Raw genomic sequence first — 11,684 nt, forward strand, 5'->3', positions numbered from 1 at the left:
TTTCCTCCCATGTTTAGGCAGGCAACACATTTTTCCTTTGACTTAAGACTGATTTGATTGATTGATGGCTATATCTGACTGGTAGGTGTGGTAAATACAGATAAAACTCATTAACTTTGTAAGAATAAAATTCAGGCTTTTATGAGTATAACTTGTATATTGCATTATGTTATAGTTTTGTGATACTGAACTTATGTATTTCCTGCAAGATAGATTTCAATGATCAAACCACACTATTCTTACTAGTCTCCCTGGTGAAGGGATTGTTTGCAGTGCAACCAGTGACACAGAAATAGAATGAGGCAAAGGCAAAATGTGCCACGGAGGGATGAAATCCATGACTAGGCCCTGATTGCTTCACAGCTTTAATTCCAGCGCCACCAACCAAATGGTCAATACCTATCAGTACCATCCAGTGCTTACTACTTACTTTCTTTTCCTCCTTACTTTTTCCATAAAGTAGAGATAATAATCCACTTCACAGAATTATTGAGAAGATTAAATAACATCATATTTGTACTTACAATAGTACTTGTATGTGGTAAAAAATTGTTTTATTATTTTCTGTTCCGAGTGAGTCTTCAAGTTGGTGGCAATGACTCTGCCTTCTTTTATAAGCTTTTTGAGGATTTTCAGCAAGAAGGGAAAACTCCAGAAAGAGTTCATACCCAACCCCCTTTCCTCATGGAATTTGCTGCCTTATGTTCCATCCACACTTTTAAGCCGTAGCTCAATATCCACTCATAGCTCCAAATGATCTGAAAGATTTAGGTTAAGGTATGACGGTCTAACCACTCTTCCCAAGCACGAAGTTAAGCCAATTACCATATGCTTGACCTGAAGAAATTTAACGCTCAATAGCTTACATAGAAAAGAAGGCAGGAACATTGAATTGAATTAATTGAATTAATTAAGAATTGAAGAAGATAGGGACACTGAATTAATTTAATATTGATAGAATCAACCATAAAGTTGCTTATTTGCATATCAAAATAGAATTTGAGAATCTTGGAAGCATGTCAGTTGCTGCCTCGTAAGTGAGTATGCAATGCTATTCTTGATCAAAATGTTCAAATCGAGATATTAAATAGACCTATTCCAAGGTAGCGCAAACTTCTCCTTGTTTCAGGGAGGGTATCGGCATTATTAGAATAAATGTGATATATTTCTTTAAGCTTAGTTCTCCACAGCGTACATTTTACATGGTTATTAAGTATGCCACGATAAAATGGGATAAGTACCCTGATTACTCTGCTACTCTGAATAAAAGTAATTTAGTGTGACGTTAGCATATGGATCTGAAATAAATTAATGCCAACATTTTTTATATATTGCCTTTAATACACCCATTCTGGCCAATGTTAAATTTCTCCAGAAGCTTTGAAAAGTATCCAGAGGTGCAATATTCATGGTGACATTTTGTTTGTTACAAAAGCCCATTAAAACATTGTGGGTCATTTCAAATAAAAGAGAAGAGTGTGGGGAAGGAGAACAGTCAGAGAGATACATTAATTAGTAGCTTATTAGAAAGGCTCTAGACAGTGAACTTGAAAAATTTTTAGAAAGACCAGCTATCTGAACTCTGCAAATGCTATGGGGAATTCCAAAAATAGGAAGAGCTGGTTTGCTAAATGGATAATGTATAACACGTTGTACAAAGACTATCGTAGTCCTCTGTAGTGTTGGATTATGCAAAGGAATAAGGCAAACAGATCATTATTGCATTTTTAAAATTTCAGAGACAATTGGGCTTTGTTTTACCTTATGATAACTAAATCCTCAGGAAAAATGATTTGTTTAAATAGGTGTTTTGTGATAGAGTGATAGCCAGTTTTAAATTGTCATAGAAGCAGTTTAATCTAATATTGTTTTACAAATACACGGAGGTTATTTGAATGCATATTTTGCTCAAGCACAAGATAAAACCCCAAATTCCTAGGAACAGCATAGTGAGGCTGTGATGACAGGAACAAACAGATAATTACAGAGGCTGTCCTTTTCTTTACCATTCCATCACTAAAAATGAAAATTTTAAACATCTCAGCAAAGCAAAAATTAAGGAGGGGACACGAGCTATTGCACATATGTATTTTTCCATTCGTGTTTTCCAGGCTTTCTATGGCAATGAATGATCACACAGTCACTCGTCTCATTTATTCGACGAACAGTTTTTGAGGATTTACTATATGATCTATTCTTATATATGCATGTGAAGATTACATGAATTTAAATATAAAATGTCTGCTTTTTAAGATCTCATAATCTAGTTTCTAGGTCGTCATAAAAATCGTTAGTTAAGTTTGGGTCAAAATTAGTCAAGCACTTTATTATCTAGCATACCAATTGTGCTTTAAATACGTGGCAATGACAGGTGCAATATAGAAAGAGGAAGATCAGAGGACATAGCTAAGAACCAGAAATATAACAAAAATGAAAGGCTGTTAAATTTGCTGTTCTCTGGAGGATGTAGTGTGGCTAGGAGTTTGGCTACTTAAGTGTATTCAAGACTCAAGATGTTCCATATGATATGGGGTCAATGTCAGTGTCGCATTATAAAGCCAGGGGTTGGGCTGTAGCACCCTATCCACTCACTAAAGGTAGGAGAGGTCTTCAAGCACCTTCACCAAACATGTTTGAATACATACATGTAGAGGCCGGTTCAAGATGGCAGTGTAGGAAGACTGACCTCACCTCCTCCACAGAACACCCCAAATTATACCTACTAATAGAACGTTTCCTCCTGAAGAAGAATTGAGGGCTGACCCAACAGCTACTGATAACCAAAGACAGAGAGAATGCCAAGAGAACGGCAAGAGAGACGGTGTTGAATCCACAGGATCTCTTATATATTGCTGTTGAGAGTACATTGGTACAGCTATTTAGAAAAACACTCAGGGATTTTTATAAAGATGAATACTGGGTGCCTGGGTGGTTCAGTCAGTGAAGCGTCTGCCTTTGGCTCAGGTCACAATCCCAGGGTCCTGGGATCGAGTCCTGTATCGGGCTCCCTGCTCAGCACATGCTCTCTCTCTCTCAAAAATAAATAAATTAAAAATCTTAAAAAAAAATAAAGATGAATATTTACATATTTTATAAGTCAGCAATAACGTGAGAACTCTTGCACACGTGTGCCAGAGACATTTACAAGAATATGCATAGCAGCACTGCTACATGTAAAAAAAAAGTCAAACAAAAAATGAAATATCCGAATGCTTAGTGACTAAAGAATGGATAAATTATGGTATATTTATATAATAATATTCTAGAGATACATGCCACAAAAGGGATGGCTCTTAGTAACATAATGTTGAATGACAAAGCAAAATTTTATATGGTGCTGTACCTTTTAAAATATATAGGGGGCCTGGGTAGCTCAGTTGGTGAAGCGTCTGCCTTCAGCTTGGGTCATGATCTCAGGGTCCTGGGATCAAGCCCCACATCAGGCTCCCTGCTCAGTGGGGAGTCTTCTTCTCCCTCTCACTCTCCCTCTGTGCTCTCCTTCTCTCTATCTCTCTCAAATAAATAAACTTTTAAAAAATCTAAAAATAAAATAAAATATACAAAAAAACTAAATGTGTAAAACAATACAAGCTTAAGCATATATATGCATACAATGAAACACATAAAAATAGCATTGAGAGTACTGGCTACTTTTGGGTTGAAGGGAATGGGACAAAGGAGTAGCACATAATATATATTACAATTGACAACTAAACAGATAATAATAAATACAACTCATTTCCATATTAGCAAATGAAAAGGAACGAGTTCGTATAGAACAATATCATTCTAAGCTAAGGAATGGGGAAAGAAAAAAGAATAAAGAATGATAGATTGAAAAAATTTCTAAATGTTAAAATTCAATTCAAAATAGGGATGCCCGGGTGGCTCAGTCAGTTAAGCTGCCAACTCTTGGCTTTGACTCAGGTCATGATGTCAGTTTCCTGGAATCGAGCCCCCGATCAGACCCTGTGCCCAGTGGGGAGTCTGCTTGAGGATTCTCCCTCTGCCTCTTCCCCTGCTTGTGTACTCTACCTCTCTCTGAAATAAAGAAATCTTTTAAAATATATATACAATTTGAAATATATCCATATTGAAAATAAATGCAAAAGGATTAAACTTGCCTATTAGAAACAGATTAATTGATTCATTTTTTTTTAAAGCCAGAAATCTGTTGCCATAAAGAGACATACTAAAATAAACTATCACAGGAAGGTTAAAATTAAGAATAGTTAAAAAGAAGTTATACTCGGTAAATACTAGCCAAAAAATGGCACAAAAATATTAACATTAAAATATATAAAATTTGAGTTAAAAACCATTCGTAGTGATAGAGGTTTACCATATGATAATAAAAAAATAAAATCAACCAAAAAGATATATTAGTATGAACTCATGCGTTTTGTGTGTGTGTGTGTGTGTGTGTGTGTGTGTTGATAAAACTGGACATAAAAGTTGACAAATTCATAATTATAGTTGAAGATACTTAAGTCACTTGTATAAAAAAGATAGATCAAACAAAATGTAAGTAAGATATAAAGATTTCGAGCAGTAGCAGAAATAAACTAGATATAAAATACAACACAACACATATTATCTTTCCCAGTACAGGTTGAACATTGTTTAAAAAAAAAAAAAACAGGGGCACCTGGGTGGCTCAGTTAGTTAAGCGTCTGCCTTCAGCTCAGGTCATGATCCCAGGGTCTTGGGATCGAGCCCCACATCAGGATCCCAGCTCAGCGAGGAGACTGCTTCTCCCTCCTCCTCTACCTGCTGCTCCGTGTACTTGTACTCTCTCCCCCCTCTCTGTGTCAAATAAATAAAATCTTTTTTAAAAATATAAAGAAATAAAAAAGAAAAAACGGTGTACTGGATTTAAGTGAAATTCCAGGGAATTTTGAAGAGTCGATGTCATGCAAATTGTAGTCCGAAAACATTGCATCGAATGAGAAATAGAGAGTCCAACTATACGGGAAAAACATGTTTAGTGAGTTTAAAACTCACTTCGAAACAATGAAAGTTCTACATATCAAAACTGAAGTGGTACTTACAGGTAAATGTACAACATTAAGTATATATATTTAAAAACAAAAAAATAATAAAGAGAGAAAATAATTGAGTAGAGTATTGAAATAAATAAGCCAGGAAAAGAACCAAATGGGTGGGGGGTAGCGTGAGGGAAGTAAAAAAAAAAAAAAAGAAAGAAAAGAAAAGAAAATTCAACACCATCAAAAACCTCTTGAGAATATCAGTAAAACCATGGGTGACATTTCCAAAGTGTTAATAAATAAACACATCGTATATGATTTGGAGAAAATTCTTGTGAGCTGAAAACAGAATTATCTGTATCCAGTTACAGGAGACACCCAGGTGACCCCTCAAGCCTTGAGAATAACTTTTTTATGCCCAGAACTATGGGTTCATAGTTTTAAAAGAGAAAAAAAATTCAGTATTCTGATAAAGCCACTTCACACCTTCAATATATCTAGGACCTTTAACATTTCACCGAGTGATTTCACATAGAAGATTTCATTTTTAGAAATTAAGAATCACAGGATGTGCGTCTGTCATAGGCGTGAAAATGCCTATAGGGTATTGAAAGGGAATTACAATCAGCTGCCGGTTCTTGCAGCCTTCCTGAAGAAAAGGGCAGCAATTCGGTATTCATAAATATGCTTTCCCTTGAAGAGAACGCAGCAACAAGATTAGGCGGATAGATATACCATTGCTATTAAGGTGTCAAAAGAGACCTCCATAAATTATAAGCTCAACATTGATTAGTAAGCTAGACCATTTTCAGAAGTTCATTTTTCTCATCTTAAAATCCATCATTAAAGCAATAACAGGAGGATTTCTGTTTACCTGCTGCATTAAAACTTAAGAGCATTTTACTTGCCCATTTGGGACAATTTAACAGAGAAAGTTCAAGGCAATAATGTGTTACAGAAACTCCGTGCGCACTGCAAATTAGCTATTTGGGAAGAATTGATTATAAGGCAGGGCCTTTGTTTTTAACAAAATATTTTACTTTGTTATAGTCGTTTTCTTTTCTTAAAAGCCATTTTGCAATCATGAGGAATCCTCAATACTATATATGAATAAAATCATTGCTTATATTTTAATCTTCCATGTGAAATATCTTTCCACAAAAGATAAAGAAAATATTTTAACATAAACCTAAGAAGCCTAAGATTATTTCTAGTCAATGTTTGCAGATTTGGTTATTTTTTGACCACAAGAAAAAGAATTCTCTTGCTTTCAGATACCCTTGGCATCAGAAAAGCAAAAATGGTGTCTTTCATAAATGGCATGTGGCCAGCAGCTGCTGTCATAGCCTCTCCGGCCTTCTAAAACACCTGAATATATTTTTTACTAAGTAAAACACAAAACTCCTCAGAAAACTAAGATTTACAGACATCTTTTTGCCTAAATTAAGAAGGAATTTCCCCTAACTACAGGTTTTCCTAGACTTATGATGGGGCCACACTCATAATAAGTTAAAAGTATCCTAAGTTGAGGGGCGCCTGGGTGGCTCAGTTAGTTAAGCATCTGACTTCGGCTCAGGTCATAATCTCAGTGTCCTGGGATCGGCCCCATGGCGGGGGCATCAGGCTCCGGGTTCAGTGGGGAATCTGCTTGTCACTCCATGCCCCCCGGCAGCTCGTGCTCTCTCTGTCTCTCTCTCAAACAAACAAAAAAATCTTTAAAAAAATATCCTAGGGGTGCCTGGGTGGCTCAGTCGTTAAGCGTCTGCCTTTGGCTCAGGGCGTGATCCCAGCGTTCTAGGATCGAGCCCCACGTCTGGCTCATCCTCTGGGAGCCTGCTTCTTCCTCTCCCACTCCCCCTGCTTGTGTTCCCCCTCTCACTGGCTGTCTCTCTGTCAAATAAATAAATAAAATCTTAAAAAAAAATCCTAAGTTGAAAATGCATTTACTCCTCCTAGCCTACTGAATATCGTAGCTTAGCCTAGCCTACCTTAAATGTGCTCAGAACACTTGCATTAGGGGTGCCTGGGTGGCTCAGCTGTTAAGCGTCTGCTTCCAGCTCAGGTCATGATCCCAGGGTCTTGGGATTGAGCCCCGTATCGGGCTCCCCGCTCAGTGAGAAGCCTGCCTCTCCCTCCCCCACTCTCCCTGCTTGTGTTCCCTCTCTTGCTGTGTCTCTCTCTGTCAAATAAATAAAATCTTACCAAAAAAAACCTTACATTAATCCACAGGTGAGCCAAATGATCTAACACAAAGCCTATTTTGTCTCTCTCTCTTTTTTTTAAGATTGTATTTATTTATTTGACAGAGAGAGAGACAGCCAGCGAGAGAGGGAACACAAGCAGGGGGAGTAGGAGAGGAAGAAGCAGGCTCCCAGCGGAGGAGCCCGATGCGGGGCTCGATCCCAGAATGCCAGGATCCCTACACCCTGAGCCGAAGGCAGACGCTTAACGACTGAGCCACCCAGGCGCCCCACAAAGCCTATTTTCTGACAAAGTGTTGACTATCTTATGTAATTTATTGAATGCTGTACTGGTTGTAGGCCCTCGTGATGGCGTGGCGAACCGGAAGGTGCCACTGCCCAGCATCACCAGAGAGTATCATAACTGCGTGCCCAGCACAGGGTCAAAATTCAAAATTTGAAGTACAGTCTCTGTAGAATGTGCATCACTTTGGCACCATTATAAGGGTGGAAAATTGTCAGTCAAATCCTCATAAGCTGGGGACTGTCTGTATAATGTAAGAGTTTGATTAAGCACACACACGTGTGCGTGCACACACCACACACACACACACACACACGCCCACACAGTCACTGTGATCTCCTTCATGAAACAGAACAGTTATGTGAAAAAAAAGGTAAGAACACATTATTTCGCCCAGACTCAAGGAAGTAGTTGGAAAAGATACACAAAAATGTAAACAGTGGGTTGTTTTATTTTCTTGTACTTCTAGTGTTGGTCAATATTTTGACAGTAACTGTGAACAGCAACCATGTGGTTAAGGCATATACTATATTTTTAAATGATAAATTTACCGGAAAGATGGAGGTTACAACACTGTTATCTAACACACTCCTTTGTGATCACAGTAATAAAAAAATCAATATTACTCCATAGATACACAGTATAGTGGCTGGGTAATTAGACAAGTCCTGGCCGAATCCAAGCCAAACAGAACCTTGTGAACGGGAACGTGTGGGCCGGAGGTTAGAGTAAGACGGGGAACAAATGTGAAACAGGCCCTTTGAACAAATTCATTACTGTAGATTCAGACCACTTGGACTCACCAGCAAGCGGACCACAAGGTCAAATCTGGCCACATCTCATGGGACATCTGGGGGTGGTGGGATCTTTCTTCTCCCAGCTTCTAGCACTTACCTGTAGCAATCGATGGCGACACTAGGAAGGAGAACTGACATGGCCGCATTCGGTAACTGGAGTAGAGTTGAGACAGAGCAGAGAGAAATAGGTGCAAAATTTTTAATCACGGGAGCTCACGTCACCAAAGAGTGAAGAGGAAGTGTGCAGAGACTAATTTTCCCCGAAAGGACAGCCCCCAAACTCCAAACTCTTCCCTACTCAGATCTCAGGATCGCTCCTTTGGTCATAGAAATGCACATCAGTGCAGGTCTTCCGCAGAACTTCTAGTCATTAAGTCTAATAGTGTTGAGACACAGTGAGGAAGTTTGCAGAGCCGCTTTCTACGGCTATTTGGGTCACTGACCAGTGTAGTAGGGACCTGCCCTAATGAAGAGATAAACACTTATTTTGTAAAACCAGCACGTGGCTTACAAAAGTATTCTGCAAAATGAAAGGAAAAAAGAGAAACAGGAGATTTGAGTCGTGGAAGTAGAGAACAAAGGGGTCAACAAAATGAAAAAGCAAAAAACAAATTACCCATTAAAAAAAAACAGGCAAAGAACTTACATAGACATTTCTCCAAAGAAAACATACGCATGGCCAACACGTATATGAAAGGAGGTTCAACAGCATTAATTATCAGAGAAATGCAAATCAAAACCACAATGAGCTATCGCTGAACATCTGTTAGGATGGCCGTTAGAAAACAAGAGAAAATAAGTGTTTGTGAGGACGTGCAGAAATGGGAACATTTGTACGCTGTCGGTGGGGATGTAAAGTAACGTCACGACTATGCAAATAGCACGGAGGCTCCTCAAAACATCAAAAATGGAACTACTGTATGATCAATGAGCCCCACGTCTGGGGATATAGCCAAAGAAAACAACATCAGGATCTTCAAGCGATAGTCGCCCTCCCGTGTTCACTGCAGGATTATTCACAGTAGCCGAGGTTTTTATGGCTGAATAATATTCCATGGTATTATATACCACATTTTCTTTATCCTTTCATCTTTTGATGGACATTCGGAGTTATTCCCACTTCTTGGCTTGGGTCATGCGAGATGAAAAAGCTTTACAGATTGACTGCATAGCTTTGAGCTCATAGTTCACAATACTGTAATGTACACCTTGAAAATTGTGTAGAGTGTAGAACTCATGTTTTAGGTTAGAGGCTTTTAACCCAGTACCATTGACATTGAATTAAAAAAAAAAAGTGTGCCGGGATGCCTGGATGGCTCAGTAGGTGAAGAATCTGCCGTTGGCTCAGGTCATGATCTCAGGGTCCTGGGATTGAGCCCCACATCGGGCTCCCTGCTCAGCGGGGAGTCTGCTTCTCCCTCTCCCTCTGCCTGCCACGCCCCCTGCTTGTGCTCTCTCTTCCTCTCTCTCTCTCTCTGTCAAATAAATAAAATCTTTTTTTTAAAAAGTGTTCTATTGAAATCCATATTTTGCAAGAGTATATTCTTCAGAATATTTTTAAATCCCAGCTGCATATTATATTTGCCACCAATGATACGTGAAAACAAGTAAAAGGGCAGCTTTTAGGGGTATTTTTTTTATTATCTGAAAATGATCTGATGCCTTTAATAAATTCTCATCCTATTTTTAATCTGGAAAAAAAAAGAGGAACATTTTAAAAACCATTTACTAGAGTAAGCAGAAGTAACTTGCAGAAAACATCTGCTTTCTGCTTTCAATAAGTTTAAATAAACTAGGAATCCATAAGAGAAACTGTGAATGTTCATAAAATAAGGCAACAGATTCATACGGAAAGGGAGGTAGAAATGTTCCAGAATTAGCATAATTAAATAAGCAATAACATGACACAGTACAATGTTATCAGAAACACTGAACTATAGAATCAACCTTATGAAAATTTCAATCTGTAAGAAAATACAAAAATATTCTTAAGCAAAAAGATACATAATGCAAAAAGCCCCACCCAAATTATATGCACTAAAATAAGGGGATATTGTGGGAAAGGAAATAAAATACACTAAATTTTTCATGAAACCTACCCTTTCCATGTTGTTTAAAGTTGTAAACCATTTCCCACTTGATACCACTACCCTCATCATTCTGCTCTTTCCCCCATAGCACTGATAGCCATTCAACATACCATCAAAAATAACAAACTGAGGGCTTCAGAGGGGAGGGGGGAGGGGAATGGGATAGACCGGTGATGGGTAGTAAGGAGGGCACGTATTGCATGGTGCGCTGGGTGTTATACGTAACTAATGAATCATCGAACTTTACATCAGAATCCAGGGATGTACTGTATGGTGACTAACATAATATAATAAAAAAACATAAAAAAATAATCTAACATAACACAAAAACTACTTACGTTTATTGTTGCCTGTTCTCTTAACTAGAAGGAAAGCTTAATGAGAGCAAAGATTGTTTTTTTCTTCACTGACTTATCGCAAGTATCTGGAGGAGGACTGTTACATAGTAAGAGACTCAGTGGATATTTTATTGATACATGAAAGGATGAAAGACTTTGGAATGCATTCATCAAACTCTAAGTAGTAAAAGCATATAATTTCTTACAGATGAAAATGAGGCAATACGGGGCACCTGGGTGGCTCAGTTGGTTAAGCGTCAGACGCTTGGTTTCAGCTCAGGTCATTATCACAGGGTCGTGAGTTCGATCTCTGGGACAGTCTCCACATTCAACATGGAGTCTGCTTGAGGATTTTCTCTCTCTCTCTCTGCCCCTCCCCCTGCTCACACCCTCTCTCCCTTTCTCTCTCTCTGTGAAATAAATAAATACAACTATTTTAAAAAATGAGGCAATACATGCTTTTTGCGGCGCTTGGGTGGCTCAACTGGTTAAGCAGTGGACTCTTGATTTCTGCTCAGGTCATGATCTTGGGGTCCTGGGATCGAGCCCCACATTGGAATCTGTGCTCAGTGGGGAGCCTGCTTGAGGACTCTCTCTGCCCCTCCCTACTTCTCTCTGTCTCTCAAATAAATCAATCAATCTTTGGAAAAAACGTGATGTTTCTTCACTTGGACCTCAACTGAAAAGGCTTGAGCTCATCTTATTTCCTAATTCACAACTCCTTATCATTATTGGTCAGAGAGGGCCCTCTTATTGATCTTTTTCCTTTTTTAAACTTCATCCTCCGTTTCCATTCCCCTCTACCTCATAGGCAACTATTTTAACATGTTAAATGTCTATTTGCATATTTGAATGAGTGCTTTGCAAAACGTGTATTCTTTTGTGCATGTTTTTGTAATTTGTGTAAACTATACTATCTTCTCTCATTCTGTTTTTTTCAACTGGAACCAAGTATTGTGGTTTTAAGATCCATCCATGTTGCGACAG

Source organism: Ursus arctos, chromosome X (genome assembly GCF_023065955.2).
Source record: "Ursus arctos isolate Adak ecotype North America chromosome X, UrsArc2.0, whole genome shotgun sequence".
Lineage (NCBI taxonomy): Eukaryota > Metazoa > Chordata > Mammalia > Carnivora > Ursidae > Ursus > Ursus arctos.